The 15,624-nt window shown below is 39.3% G+C and overlaps 1 protein-coding gene across 3 annotated transcripts in view; it reads right to left on the minus strand.

Annotated features, from left to right (window-relative positions):
• FGL1 (fibrinogen like 1) overlaps positions 1 to 15,624 on the minus strand; it is a 58,158-nt gene that overhangs the window by 41,582 nt on the left and 952 nt on the right. For all 3 annotated transcript variants that reach the window (XM_079909364.1, XM_079909362.1, XM_079909361.1), the window contains exon 2: positions 8,649 to 8,794. The gene's annotated coding sequence lies outside the window, so the exon portion shown is untranslated. The remainder of the gene's footprint in view (positions 1 to 8,648; positions 8,795 to 15,624) is intronic.

Here is a 15,624-nt window from a genome sequence, read left to right on the forward strand (position 1 = left end):
CCCAAACAGGAAAACCGAATGCCAGAGAAGGAATTTTTCAAATGCACTGTTGTTTCCTGGAGGACTCACTGGCCCTCTTGGCCGGCTACATAAAGCACGTAAAAAGTAATCTTAATAGACATTGGACAGATCGCCCAAAATGTATAGCTTCAGGTCTCACAAAACCTGTATCCTCCCCTGCTTACCAGTTAAGATAAAATGAAATGCTTATTTAGTACTCTTCTTTTCAGAGGTTTCTTGCTTATCTGAAATTTTTTCCCTCTGGTATCTAACCAACTCTGAATTAGTTGCCTAACAGGGCAAAGTGCAAAAGATGTTTTCTTATTCAATATAGTTTCCCTGTAAAGAATAAAAAGAGCTCTGGGCAAGGAATGTTTGTTTTTCTTTCGATGTGTATGCAAGGACTTCAGAATTGCATATATTTTATGCTTCTGAAGAATAACATCTTTCTTATTAAAGAAGAATCTCCCCATAAGATCACATCATTAAAAAAAAACAATTGCAACCAAATAAATGTTAAATTCTAATAGAAAACAGATTTTTTTACACTAAATACATGAAGAAGAAATTCAGTTATATTGTGTAAAAATATGTGGAGAAAAAAGAAAACAAGAGCTCATGTTAAGTAAAACCACATTTTAAAATATGCCTTTAGACCCAAGGAAGATGGGCTGTAACACAAGCGTCTGCTTTCTCTCTACTCCCCAGTATGACTTCTCTGCTTTCTTTGATAAATTTGCTATACATCTTTTTCATTCAGGTACCTAAATCCTGTTTCTACGTGAGCTTTTTTCCTCCAGTTTTTAGATTCTTAAAATATTATCTCCTCTTAAAACATCATCCAACTAATTGGAAAACACACGATGATTCATACTTTTATGACCACAACTAAAAGTAGAATTCCCAGAGTTGTTAGCTATCCTGACAAAATTTCTGGACACTAGCAGAAAATTTAAAAACATGTTATTGACAGAAGTGTATTTGTACATTTGAATTTAAAATTTGTCCTTGGGGGCTTCCCTGGTGGCGCAGTGGTTGAGAGTCCGCCTGCCGATGCAGGGGACACGGGTTCGATCCCTGGTCTGGGAAGATCCCACATGCCGCGGAGCAACTAACCCCTGTGCCACAACTACCGAGCTTGCGCTCTAGAGCCCGCGAGCCACAACTACTGAGCCCACGTGCTGCAACTACTGAAGCCCACACACTTAGAGCCCATGCTCTGCAACAAGAGAAGCCACAGCAATAAGAAGCCCACGCACCACAACGAAGTGTAGCCCCGGCTGGCTGCAACTAGAGAAAGCCTGCACACAGCAACAAAGACCCAATGCAGCCAAAAATCAATCAATCAATCAATAAAATTTAAAAAATAAAATTTGTCCTTATTTTTCATTCAGCTTTTAATATTTTTTATTTCTTAGAAAAAAATAAGACATCCTAAATATAATGCTCTAAGACAGTTCATTTAATTTTTTTGGCCGCACAGCTTGCGAGACCTTATTTCCTGGACCGGGGATCGAACCCGTGCCACTGGCAGTCGAAGCAAGTCCTAACCACTGGACCCCCAGGAAATTTTGAGATATAGTTTCTTACTTTCGCTTCAAAATAACTACATAATGCTGAGAAAAAAAAGTTTTCTTGTGCACAATTACACTCACATTCTGATTCATTGTTTGGTTAGCCTGCATAAGTTTCATTACAATGAATTTATTTTTCTGCATGTGCATTTGAGACCAGAAGCTGGCATATTAAACTTCTAAAATTTACATTTAAAAATTTTACATTTGCATGTGGATGACTTTACCAATAACTAGGATTACCTCGAAAACAAAGAATAGATGTCCATACATGTGCATGACCAAGAATACACACCAAAGTGATTCTCTAAGATTGAAGTGTTTTCCCGTTTCCTCCTTAGAAATATTGAGGGAAAATTCTAGAACTTTTAGACTTTTTGTCCCTACCTCTAGCAATCAAAGATTATGAAATATTAAAGCCTAATCTCAGAGTAATCCACTTTTTGTTTTTGCTTATAAGCTAAAGAAATAAATTTATCCAGTCATCTTGAGCAAAAATAAATAAATAAAATAAACAAATGAATTTATTACAGGGATACTAAGGTAAGTAACAGAATCAATAACAGACTGCCACAAAAAAGCTGAGGAAGACAGAACATGCACTGCCCCAAAATGCTCAGCAAGAGTTCTTGGATCTGTTCTGTAGTGTGCACCCTTAAAATGATTTAATTTCAGTGGAAGTTTAGCCCCTGTGTCTTTCCATACAAATTCCACAGCCCTGGGAGAGAGAATCCAATTAGCCTAGTCACTTATATATCAGCGTACACCTAGACATACAGCACCCACACATCGGGGCTATATGCCTGCTCTCTTGCCCACAGATGATAGATTCAGGGGTAGAGATTCTTACCAAACATGACTACTTGGGGAACTTCTGTAAATAAAGAAGGCTCCCAGTATGTACCATTTTCCTATTAGCCAATCAGGAAACTTAAAGAATGAAGAAAGGGGGATCCATCCAGTTTACTAGAATATCTTCTGGTTCAATAAAGATGCCTGGCAAGCCTAATACCTCATCTCCTGTGACGACTATTTTCACCAATGATTCAACCACATTACATGTGCTCTTTTGTTATTGCTGCCATATATATATATATATATATATATATATATATATATATATATACACACATACATATATATACATGGTTGATATATGTGTGTGTATACATATGTATACATATGTATGTGTGTGTGTGTGTATTCCAGTTCTCTTTTCCTTTATTTGTCTATTCCAATATTCCAATAATCCCTCTGTACCCTCTATGAATGAAATAGGCCTTCCCTGGCCACTTGCCCTTCCCCTAAGCCCATCCACCTAGGCTAGATGTTTTCCTATGTGTTTACTCTCTTATATCACACATCACTATATTGTGTACTGGAGTTTCTCTCGTCATTAAACAGAGATCAGGGACTCTTTTCTTGCTTCTATATCCATAGCACCTAGCATATACGTACCATACAATAGAGGCTCAAAAATATTTATTGTTCATGGAACAATAAAATTCCTTATCTGTGATAGCATATAATAAAAGATTCAAACTTGGTAACTTACATCAAGTTGGCATCTTACATGAAGTATTACTTACTATCAGGCCTAATACATAGAAGTCATGCAATAAATTCTAGTTTCCTATTGTCTTGAAACAAGATTAGGACTGTTGAGTTTGATCTATAGAGAGTGAGGCAGCAATAATACACACACAAATAATTAATGGTTTCATATACATTGCTAATTTAGGAAAGGAAAAAAGTGATTTTTAATAATCTAGAATTATTTGTGAGATGGGGAAGAGGTGAATCTGGAGACAATACCTTGCTCCTAAAATCATTTTCTAACATTGCCAAACTCACTCACTCTTGTAGCAGAATGAGAATTTTACATTGCAATAAAGAAAAGTAACAGAAACTTCTGCTTTAATAATGTAAGTGCTTGTAGCAGAACAAAATTGCTACCAAGAAAAACTTGAAAAGTTAGGCAAAATGAAAAAGACGACTTGTATGAAAGCATCAGGGAGTTACTAAGGCAGCCAGGACTGGAGGGGCCAGATTGTAGAGAAGAAAGCTGCCCACAGTCATAATATGATAAATGTAAACTATTCTTGCTTCTTTTTTTTTTTAAAGCATAAACTATTGATCAATGCAAAAAATACACACAGGTACACACAGGAAAAATACACAAATCATTAGCATATAGTTCAATAAATTTTCTCAAACTACTTTTTCTGTAGTGTGGACATTCTGGTGATTGATTTTTTTCTGTTTTTGTATACCTGAAGGTATTTTTGCCTTAGTTTCTGCATATAGCATTCTGGTTACTCCACTGTTTTCTCACGTGCATCATTTCCAGCAAGAAATCTGCTAGCATCCTTGTTCCTCTGTAGGTAACACTTTTTTCCTCTTGCTGATTTTAAAGGAACTAAGTCTGTCCATTCAGATTATATTCTCCAGGAAGCTAAAAAGTTTTGTTCTCGGGATGTTTATGAGGGAGTGGCCTGTGATCCACCCCGTGGAAGGGAGCAGGTTTGGGCAAAGGGAGAACTTATGCAGAGTTTTGAGCTAATATAGCCCATCAGAGGTATCCTGCTTTGGCCAAAATGGCTGGACCTTACTCCCAGCTTGATGGGACGTTACACGTGGGCTGCCCAGGGAGGGGAGAGACCCTGGCCAGAGGTGGCTCTCTATAACTGAGGGAGCTCCTAAAGGGGCTGATGGCACACCTGTTGCCCTGATGGCAACAGGGCAACAAATTCTCCCTTGAAGGGCTGATCTGGAGGTGGTGTGTCACCATTTCCTTACATCTGTGGATACAATCACAGGCATTATTCATTCACTTGGTGGAGGAGAGCAGAGTCTAGATACCCAAGACAGTGTCTATTGTTGTGTCTTTTTTGTGACACAGAAAGACTGTTAGATGCCTTTAAAAAAAATTGTGATAAAATACACATAGCATAATATTAACCGTTTTAAGTGTATAATTCAGTGGCATTAAGTACATTCACATTGTGGTGCAACCATCACCACCAACCATCTCCAGAATTTTTCATCTTCCCAAACTGAAATGCTACACACGTTAAACAATCACTCCTGTTATTTTCTTCCCCCAAACAATGGCAACCACACTCTAATCTCTGTCTCTATGAATTTGACTACACTAGGTATCTCAAATAAAAAGAATCATTCACTATATGTCCTTTTGTGTCTGGCTTATTTTACTTAGCACAATGTCTTCAAGATTCATCCGTGCTGTAGCATGTGTCAGAATTTCCTTCCTTTTTAAGAATGAATAATATTGCAATGTATGTATATAATGCATTTTGTTTATTCATCTGTTGATGGATATTTGGCTTGTTTCCACCTCTTGGCTATTGTGAATAATGCTATTATGAACACTGGTATACAATATGTCACATTCCTTTTAATCGCTCTCCATGACTACTAAAGGATAAAAGAAAACAAGAGGCCAAAATATGAGCTATGAATTTCAATTGGTGAGATTCAGAGTCAGATTTTGAGTGTTTGATCATGCAAACTACATGAGGATTAAAAGCAGGTTTGCAAAACAGGTAAGTGTCTTTAAAAGGATTGTTCAGCTTTCAACAGTATAAAAGGCCACACACACACACACAAAATCTGAACAATCTCATGTTCTCTCCGCCCCAGCCAAATTGGATATATGCCATTTCCCAAATACAAGTTGTACTTTCTGTTTCTGTGCCTTTGCCCATGCTGTTCATTAAATCTGTAGAAATCTTTCTCAGAGGATCTGTGATAGCCAACTCTGACCTGTAGTTCAGAACAGAGAAAATGCCAATAATTATTTTCCTATTCTGAGGCAATTTCATTTAGCATGTTTTCATTCCACTGCTAACACCTATTTAGATTTATTCCCATTTTTTTTAGTTTGTCCTTTAAACATTACATTATACATATTATAGCCAAAGAACATTATGCATCCTAGATCATAAGATCTTTATGGTTATTCATTTATCAATGACCAGGTCTGTGTCATCCATAGTCAACAGGCAGCCCTAGACAACAGCCCTGTCTGGTTAACTGATGAGATTTGCAGTTGACGTGTTATTCTTTTGCCTCCCAGCTTCTATTCCTCCTAACAGCATCTCTATTTCTGTCTGGGGCTTCTCCGTAACTTTTGGGGAAAATAATTCTGCACTTCCACCGCAGGAGCCAAAGGACAGTGGGCTGCAGGAATTAGACAATTTCTCCAGCATCTGCACATTTAAGGAGAGACACAAGGAGGTCACGCAACCTAGAAGAGCAGAGGCAGCAGCACGCTGGCCAGATGGCACAGGCTATGACACAGGTGCTCTGCCCCTTGCTTTCTGTTTCTTGGCTTTCCAGAGCTCTCTTAATGCTTGTTCATCCTGAAGCCTGATGGTCCCAGACGACTTCTGATTCTGTGAATCCCGCATTCTCCAGTAAATTTCAATAAATTCACTTCTGCCCAAATTAGTGTCAGAAACCAACCAGGAACTCTGATACATTACTATCCTCTTGCCCCTACTCATCTCTCAAATTCCTGTCCTGCTCTGGCCTGTATCTATTTTTTAAATGCATATATATATAAATAATACATATATATGATGACTTTGTAGATGAAAATGTAGATGTAACTTTAGACACAGATGAACAGTACCTATCTATCTATCTACCTATCATCTCAAGAAAATGAAGGATCGGATTCAGAAACAATGGAAGTGAAGGATAATAACACAAGTTGGCAGTTAGCTTTTACTGCTTTTACACATCTTTCTTTAGAAGATCCTTATCCTAGGCTACTCATCGGAAGATACAGTACTACCGGCATGGACAAAGAAAAAGAAGCAAAAAGCACAACTTGTATTTGGGCAATGCCATGTACCCAGTTTGCAAAAAGGTTAATAAAAGTGACAAAGTATGATTTGGCTGGAAAAACCCAAGACTTGGAATTAGAAAGCCTGGGATAATGTTCTAACTCAAAATCTATTTAAATTGGGGTCCCCCAAAGCAAAGCCTGAGACAAAGATTTGGATGCAAGTAGTTTACTTGGGGGGTGATTCCAGGAATCATAAGTGAGGGAGTAGTGAGATGGATCAGGGAGGAAAGCCAATAAAGGGTGCCTAGTGAGTGGGTTACAGCCCTAGGCAAATGGGGCACAAACATGCTGGACCAGGGCTTCCCTGGTGGTGCAGTAGTTAAGAATCCACCTGCCAATGCAGGGACACGGGTTCGAGCCCTGGTCTGGGAAGATCCCACGTGCCACAGAGCAACTAAGCCCTGCACAACTACTGAGCCTGCGCCCCAGAGCCCACGAGCCACAATTACTGAGCCCACGTGCCACAACTAATGAAGCCCACGCGCCTAGAGCCCGTGCTCCGCAACAAGAGAAGCCACCACAATGAGAAGCCTGCGCACCACAACGAAGAATAGCCTCCGCTCACCGCAACTAGAGAAAGCCTGCGCACAGCAACAAAGAACCAATGCAGCCAAAAACAGATAAGTAAAATAAATACATTTATTAAAAAAACACACAAACCTGATGGACCCTCGGAGAGACCCACATCAGAATTTCCCTTCATGTGGCAAGAAACCTGGGGTATATATCTAGTAACTCCAGCCCCTCATTGCTTGAGGGTTGCCTCTGTAGGTACTGGCTCCTCTTGTTTTAGTCTATTCCTTCTACCTATGCTCTGAATCCCAGCCTCTTCTTTCTTGTCTAGAACTGTACTCTTTTAATTATCTTTCCCCTTCTTACTTTTAACATCACCCGCTCTACCCATAGTCTTGTCCCCCTTTCATCCTAGAGACAAGCTCAATTCTTTTAAACTCTAGAAAATTAAAATCTCCCTTGTTCCTGCCTCTGGCTACCCTCTCATTGTTCTCTCTCCCTTCCAGCCATGCTTTGTAAAAAGGGCGATCTACACTCACTGACTCCATGGTCTCCCTTCCTATTAACCCCTCAACCAGAGCCAGTGACTTCTGATCCGTTCACTTCGCTGCAGCTGCTCACAATTAGGTCACAAGTCTCCTCAGAGCAGTTTCTTACTGATTTCTCAGAATGCTCCTTCTTCTTCAAAACTTATTCTTCAGTGGGCTTTCCTAAAACACCTCCCTCTTAGTTCTCTGGGTGTCCTCCAAGTGTTTCATCTTTTCTTAATAGAGTATTCTTCCTCTCTAGTCCACTGAATGTTAGTGTGTACCAACTCCCAAATATCTAATGCCAGCTTTCACTTCTCTCTGTAACTCTGTGTTTGGCCAACAGTCAACTCATTACAGTCTCTTCCTCTTCCTTTTCCCTGGAGGAAAAGGCTTGCCTTTGGGAGAACACAATGAGTTGGAAAAACCCCTATTTATTCACTCATTCAGTTCAAAATCCTGGCATTATCAGACATCATTCCTCTCCCTCATCCTTCATTTCATTAGTCAATAAGTCCTATTGAATCTACTTCCTAAATACCAAACTTTCTTCATCAGCCCCATTGTCACAACCTCATTGCCACTGCAATCTTAATTTGTGTCCTCAACAGCTTAGCATAATCTATTGGTACCTCCTCTTTGATCAATCTACTTCCAGTTTCCTTCCCATGGTGACCATCTCCTACACAGTTAAAAAAAAAGTTATCTGTATAAAAACAAATGTGATCACATCACTCCTCTGTTTAATAAGGCTCAAGTGGCCCTCCATAATCAACAAGATAAAATTCAATTTCTTTCCTGTGGTGATCTAACCTTGGTGTCAGTATCCACTGGTAGTCAAGTAGTCCCCACGGTTAAAGCCACTGTGACTCAGCCAAAGTGGTGTACTGTGAGTGCTTTGAAACCTCTGCTAAAATGTGATGCAGGAATGGATCCTGAAAACTTGGAGGCCTAAGTCAGCATCAGCACAGAGCCTCCTTTGTAAGTATAATAAATGTAAACATTTATATATCACTTACTGTGAGCCAGTACTCTCTGAACATTTTCTGTGTATTAATTCATTTAATCCTCATAACAGCCCTTTGAGATATGCATTCTTATTTTTACTCCCATTTTGTCAGTGAGACAAGAGAGACATAAAAAGAGCAAGTAACTTACTGAAGCTCACATATGCCAGGGTTTGACTTGAAATAGTCTGGTCTCAGAAGCATGTTCTCAACCACTTGCTGTAGTGCTTTACTAGCTTTACACGAAGGTAGTGGGGTCGCCCAGCCTTAGAACATCATTACAGCCTGTGCGGGCATCTGTGCGAATCAGAGGCAAAAAGCCTGAGTCAGTGACAGCTCAGGGCAACCTAAATCTGGAGCAAAACATTATAAGGAGAATCCTTGTTTCCACATCTTCCCAATGCCCCACACTCCATGAAAAGCTTCTAAGAGACCAGAAGTGGAATCACTGCTGCAGAGGATAATGATGGCCTCAGATCATACGGGAATGTTTTCAAAAGTGATAAGATGAGGGCAGTGGGACAAAGGACAAAAAGTGGGACCCATCTTGAAAATTAGGCAGTCTACCCTTCTCTCTCCACTATGTGTTTGGACTAAAGACTGGCTCCTGGGCTTCCCTGGTGGTGCAGTGGTTGGGAGTCCGCCTGCCGATGCAGGGGACGTGAGTTCGTGCCCCGGTCTGGGAAGATCCCACATGCCGCGGAGCGGCTGGGCCCGTGAGCCATGGCCGCTGAGCCTGCGTGTCCGGAGTCTGTGCTCCGCAACGGGAGAGGCCACAACAGTGAGAGGCTCGCGTACCGGAAAAAAAAAAAAAAAAAGACTGGCTCCTAAGAACTGAGTTAAGCATCCCCCATTCCATTCTTGAATATTAAGGGAGGGGATGTCAGGGAAATGGAGAGAAATGTTTCTTGTTACAATATCTGCTAATCAGGATAGTTAAGAGTCATATGCAATTAATTTTAGCATTCAGAGAAGACATAACTTTCTTAGAACTTCATGCTGAGGAAATGGGTCACACTAACTCATGTAGCAGAGGAAGAACATTGTTTATCTTAATAGTAGGTCTAGCTGGGACAGGCTAGAAGCAAGACCAAGGGAAAAACACTGTTCTGATAACAAATAATTAATGAGGAATTTGGAGTTTCCATGGATAACCCAAGAGGAAGAAGGTGAAAAGGCAGGAGTGAGTGAGATAGGAATGGGCAGCAGAATGTGAAGAATCCATCAAGACGACAGAAAGTTGGCAGGAGGCAGCCAGTGAGAAATTCCAGGCTATGGCCAAAGATCTTTAAACAACAGGGGTGTCGAATATTCACTTTTAAGATGTTTGCTGCAGCACGAAGTCCTCTTTCTCCCCACCCCCTTGCACTGTTAACACCAAATCCTCAGTGAAAAGCTACCACAGAGAGGTGCCTTGTGTCCATGGTATTTTGAGAAAATAAAGGGTAAGAGGCCATGTTCTGCCTTGGGAATGATGTGGGATGAAGAAAAAGAACAGCCCAAAGAGGCTAGACTTGAGAGAAATCAAGAAATCAGCAAAAGCAAAAAATAACAGAAAAACATTAGCTCCAAGGATCCTAGAAGATGTCTGCAAATGAGATCAGATTTCCTGCTGTCCTCGCGACGGAGATGTGATTATCCCAACAACTTCGGGGGCTTGGGAATATTCAGGTAGCTGACATTTGAACTATGTAAGTAAAGTGGGTATATTTCTTATGCCACAAACTTACACGTGAAAGATAAATGTGACTCTTGTTTTCCTAATTGGATTTCAAGACTATATTCTCTGGGCTTGAAGAAACCTAATCTCTCTTGCACTGACTTCGGGGCTTGTGGTAGGCGAGGTCTGCGCTGTGCCACGAGAACCCTCTATTCCTGCCACAGATACTGGCCCCTCTTAGTTCTCCTCAGTCAGCAGTCCACACAGGCTGCTGCTAAACCTTCCTCCTCTTCCTTTTCAGAGATGCAAGGGAAAGCATCAAATTCTTTTGATTTCCCATCAAGTCTTCCTCTTTTCACAAATTGTAAGGCGTGGAAACTGCTCTGATTTTAATCTTTTTTTCTCATGTCTGAAATTTTTATCTTTTGTTGCTGGTGTGACTGCCTGGGATCATCCTTCATGGAGGCAATGCATGCCTATAACTAGTCTGAATAGGGGAAAAGAAAATATATCAGAAAATGGAACAAGCTAATACCTACAAATATTGTTCAGTTGCATTTGCTTGATATTCTCCCTCTCTTAATTAGTTCAAAAGATTCCTTGTATAATGACCATCCTGCAAAGTAGTAAAACTGCATTTTTTTCATTGTTAATTTCTCCCTTGATCTATCATTAATTATCTAAAAACTTTAAATGTTCAGTGCTCTCTTAGGGGTCAGCACACTATGGCCCCTGGGTTAAACTGGGCCCACTGTCTATTTTAATATTTTTAAATGGTTGAAAAAAATTAGAAGCGGATTAATATTTTGTGACGTGAAAATTATATAAAATTTAAATTTCAGCGTCCAAAAACAATGTTATATTGGAACACAGCCATGCTCATTCATTACCTGGCTGCTTGCACTCTACAATCATTGAGTAGTGGGACCATATGGCCCACAGTACCTAAAATATTTAATATCTGGCCTTTTACAGGAAAAGTTTATCAACCCCTGCTCTACACCATTCTGCTGCACCTATTGTCAGGGTTTTATTTTTTTCCTTCTCTAGATTAGATTGTCTGTCCATTCAATATCTCCCAGTTTTTAACTCTGGACATTTAGTCCTCTTTTGGTAAAGAAAGAACATTCTAACCTCTTTTACCTGGTTAATTTGAGTTCACACATGTTTTGCCAGTTCTCCCTGACCTTAGAATCTTTCTTATGGAAGGAGAAATGCAGTGTGGGAAGCCTTTTTATGGTAAAAGGGCAAAAATCATAGCATATACAGCTGTACCTCACTATATAATGCAGTGAATTTAATATGGCTCAATGTAACGCCAATCATGTTGGATATTCCTTCATTAGCCCACCCTTATTTTCATGCATATACCAAATCTAGACCTGCAGATCTCCTTATTTATGTGAGAAAAGACCCTTTTCTGACCCAGAGTTCATCTTTTGTAGTTACTCCAGATTACTCCTTTAGAACCATGGCAATTGTTCTTATTTCATATAATTTTAGTTTCAATAACAGGGTTTTGAAAGTAAAAGCTGAAAATTACTTTTGATACCTTTTTAATATTTTTCATATGAATTACAGAACAAAATTCCTATCAGTCTATATTTCTGTAATTTTGGAACCTTCCCACCCAATTACCTGATTTCTCTAATTATTAACAACCTACATCTAGTTATATTTAAGACTTTCTATTGTAGGGGTGGTGGGAAGCTAGGAGAAAAGATATAGATTATTTTCTTTCCAGTTTTTTATTGTTACTCAGGACACCTTTTTAAAAACCCTTCAACTTGATTTTTTCCTGGGAAGCAAGCATTGCACATAGGACTGCACTACTGCAGCTCTGATCAGGTTTACAATGAATAGAGAAGGTGGGGTAAAAACACACAGACCCCCAAGAATATAGACAAGGAAAATATAGGAAGAAGTGTATAGTAATTACAACTCTAGAGTTGGAAAGCCATGTAAAGACTGATGACCTGCAGACAGAAATAGAGACACAGATATAGAGAACAAACCTATGGACACCAAGGGGGGAAAGTGGTGGCGGTGGAGGGGTGGTGCTGGGATGAACTGGGATTGACATGTACACACTAATATGTATAAAATGGATAACTAATAGGAACCTGCTGTATAAAAAAATAAATAAAATTAAATTAAAAAATTAAAAAAAATAATTGATGACCTGCAAATATGTATGGAATTGTCAGAATCACAAGGGTTACATTTATTGAAAGAGTGATTTTTGAATGAAAAGGACCATAAATTGGTTATGAAGGAAAGAGCAGTTCAGACTGGTGTAAACATTAATATTGTATGCTGAGAGCAGCAATTAGGTATTTTGGAATCTAGTAATAAAGAGTCTGAACTAGGCAGTAATGAGAGCTGTCGTAGTAATTAGATATGGGGGAAACGGAAGAAGGTAAGAAGAGCCTTGAAACATTACTTATGCATGAGGATTTAATATAACTAGTTGATATAATTACCTAGTAATTAATTGATTTAATTATTTATATGTTCAGGTTTTTGAGCAAAAGAGGTACATAAGAGAAATCATAATTAACACGGTTTTCTCAATGCAAAGACTAGACAGTGTTTCTCAACTGAGAGTGATTCTGCCCTTAAGCCACACGGCCCACCGTACCCTGACTCTGGGGTTATTGGGCAATGTCAAGGGACAGTTTTGCTTGTCATCACCAGGGAGGCAGCGGGCTACAGGCTGCAAGAGGCCAGGGCTCCTGCAGCACACAGCACAGCCCCCATCACAAAGAATCATCCAGCCCTACAGGTCAACCATGTCAAGATTGACAAACTCTGGGCCAAATTAAGGCAGAGCAGTGAAGTGCTCAAATTTAACCGAAAGGTATAAGAACTAGGCCAGAGGTCTCTAACTAGTTCCCTGGGTGACATGATCAATCTCTTTGTTCATCAAGTTACCCACAAGCTAAGATAAAGCATAAAGATAAAATCAGTTATATTCAGTTGTAGGATTATTCAAAAATTAATTTTACATTCTGCTCTTAACAGACTGTGTTTCTACCCATCAACATGGATGAATTGCAGAAACATAATGAGGAATCAAAAAGCACATCAAGCACGAATATAATCAGTATGATACCATTTATATGAAGTACGAAAACAAGCAAGACTAAAAAAATACTACTTAGGGATATATACATATAGTTACACAAGGAAAATGAAGGAATTATAACACATATCATTCAAGATAGTACTTATGACGGCAAAGAAGGGGAATGAGTTTGGTGGAAAGCAGAGGGGTCCTTAAATATACTGATTATTTTCTATGTTTTAGGTTAGGAAGTGGATTCTTGAGTGTTTCTTTTCTTATTGTACTTTATAATTTACATAAATGTCATACATTTTCTTGAGTGTATCAAAAATCACATAATAAGAACAATCTTAAATTCAGTTATAATAGTATAGTGGTCACTGAAGGTTTTACCTTTAAGTTCTCTCGCCACCTACAGGTTAAAACTAGGTACTGCAGAAAACCGTCTTCAAAGACCAAATTAATGAACATCAAAATAAATGAACTCTACAAGGCATCTGGGATATAAAGAAGCATAAAAGGCAGGGTTTCTGCTCTAGCCATGGTTAAAATCTATCTGTGGATAAATAATGTACAGAACTCATTAAAGAGATAAATAATATATCACAAAATGTTAAATTTTAAGAGCCCTCTGGTCAATGTCATACTAAATATCAAATAACAGAAACAAATATTTTACACAGCAATGACAGCTTATTTAATTTACCATCAGATTCCAACTCCTCCACTTGATTCATTCGGCTATCACCTTAGGCCAGGCCTTAATTACTTCATGCCAGTTACCACCTGTTCTTTGTCTTTCCCTTCTCCTCTGCTCTCCCTAGTCTGTTCTAAACATTGCCACTAGATTAAGTCTTAAAACAACTACTTCCTTATATCATTGCCTCTTCCAAACCCTCAACTAGTTTCACATTATCTGTTGAACAAAGCCGAAACATTTCAGATCAACATTTAAGATTTTTTACAGTTTGGCCCCAACCTGTTCATGGCTCTCGCTTTCTTCTCCTGCTTCCCCATCTCCACATGAATCCCCTACTTGACCCAGTCTGTTTTCTGTATTATTCATTGCTTATTCTGGATGTATTATCTGTGTTACAGGTGTGCTCCTTTCCTTTGAACATCATTCTTCCATTTCGGCCTCCTCACCCACCTTTAATACATGTGTTTAAGTTTTACTTAAATGTGGAAAACTGAGATGTAGTTTCAACCTATATCTCTTAAAGGCTACTTATGTTCCCCATTTACATTTCCACCAGACTGTTGCCCCTAATTTCATCCTACATAGAAATCCTGGAGCTATCATCATCTTTGAGACAATATAATACAATATACTTAATATAATGTACTCTTTCTCTGCATTCCTAAAGCACTTACTGTATTGTTTATTTGCCATATTCATACACTACTGATGCTAAACTGGTTCATTTGCATAGTTTGTTTTTCTAAATTAGATGTGAAGCTTTTAGAAACCCAGGATAATTTCATCATTTGGGGGGTCCTCTGTCCCCTGCTAAGATCAATAATGCCCATATTTAGTTTGAGGACCCCATTTTAATGTAAAAATTTCTCAGACTTCTCCCACCACCTAACAGACCAATAATAGCACTGGCATCTTTTAGGGTTCACAAATTAAAAGAACATAATGACCATGATTTCAGTAGTGCTTTTGAATCCATCTGCATTGTTTCAATGACAATAGTTTCTACATATTTAAAAATAATAATATATATGTATAAAACAAAACGGTGATGATGGTGATGATTATGGCTTACCATGTGCCAGTATTTTTTCCCATGCATTTTCTTTTTTTTTTTTGGTACGCGGGCCTCTCACTGCTCTGGACACGCAGGCTCAGCGACCATGGCTCACGGGCCCAGCCGCTCCGCTGCATGTGGGATCCTCCCGGACCGGGGCACGAACCCGTGTCCCCTGCATTGGCAGGCGGACTCTCAACCACTGTGCCACCAGGGAAGCCCTCCCATGCATTTTCTTAATCAAAAAAATTCCTTCGAGGAGTCAGTAGACCTCAGTTTACACCTGGGCTCTCCTACTTGGAGCTGTCAGAACTTTGGCAATTTATTTAACCTCTCATTAGTAAAATGGAACTGATGTAGAACCAGTATCTTCAGGATAGTTGTGAGAATTCAGAAAACCACAAGAGATGAAATGCTTAATCCTGTGCCTAGTACAGAATAAACACTAGTTTAAAAAAAAAGATCTAAGGTAGGCAATATTATTAGCTCCTCCCCCTCATTTCATAGGTGGGGCAACTGAGGCTCAGAAAGGTCAAGTAACTTGCCCAAGATCTTAGAGCTAGTGTGCGGTGGAATTACAATGAGGCCTAGGCCACACTGGACTACAGTAAACACCTAATCCATTAGCTGCTCGGTGCTGGGAGTT

The sequence above is a fragment of the Stenella coeruleoalba genome (assembly GCF_951394435.1).
Source record: "Stenella coeruleoalba genome assembly, chromosome: 21".
In the NCBI taxonomy this organism is placed as follows: Eukaryota; Metazoa; Chordata; class Mammalia; order Artiodactyla; family Delphinidae; genus Stenella; species Stenella coeruleoalba.